This window comes from Plectropomus leopardus, unplaced genomic scaffold, assembly GCF_008729295.1.
Source record: "Plectropomus leopardus isolate mb unplaced genomic scaffold, YSFRI_Pleo_2.0 unplaced_scaffold40605, whole genome shotgun sequence".
Taxonomy (NCBI): Eukaryota; Metazoa; Chordata; class Actinopteri; order Perciformes; family Serranidae; genus Plectropomus; species Plectropomus leopardus.
Window position 1 is genome coordinate 1 of NW_024644465.1, and position 416 is coordinate 416.

The 416-nt window shown below is 47.8% G+C and overlaps 1 non-coding gene across 1 annotated transcript; it reads left to right on the forward strand.

The window, feature by feature from the left end:
- The first annotated feature begins 165 nt into the window (after nucleotides 1–165).
- Nucleotides 166–236, forward strand: trnag-gcc. The gene has a single exon. It is a non-coding gene; the product is annotated as a tRNA-Gly (tRNA).
- The last annotated feature ends 180 nt before the right edge of the window (nucleotides 237–416 follow it).

A 416-nucleotide genomic window follows, 5' to 3' on the forward strand; every position in this document is an offset into this window, starting at 1 on the left:
TTCACTTCTCTGCCAGATCATTCTGCCTCGTTCCGTAGTGTTTCACTTCGTTCCTTCCTCCAGTGGTTTTCCTCCGCTAACCTTCCCGTGTATCCGGTCTCTCTGCTGCGTGTTTGGAGCAAGTGTTTTTCAGCCTTTGTTCCCGCTCATATAAATGATATTTCTTCATTGGTGGTTCAGTGGTAGAATTCTCGCCTGCCACGCGGGAGGCCCGGGTTCGATTCCAGGCCAATGCAAGATTCCTTTGCTCCGCTGAATTCGTCTGTCAATGGAATCTTGCCATCTGGAAATGACTAATACAGTGCTTGTGCTTGTTGCCACTTTTCCAGCCGATTCAGCAATGTTGTTTAGCCATCTGACATGGATGAATTGAGGTGATGCAGTATGTTTTGAAAAGGAAACTAACCTCCCCGTCG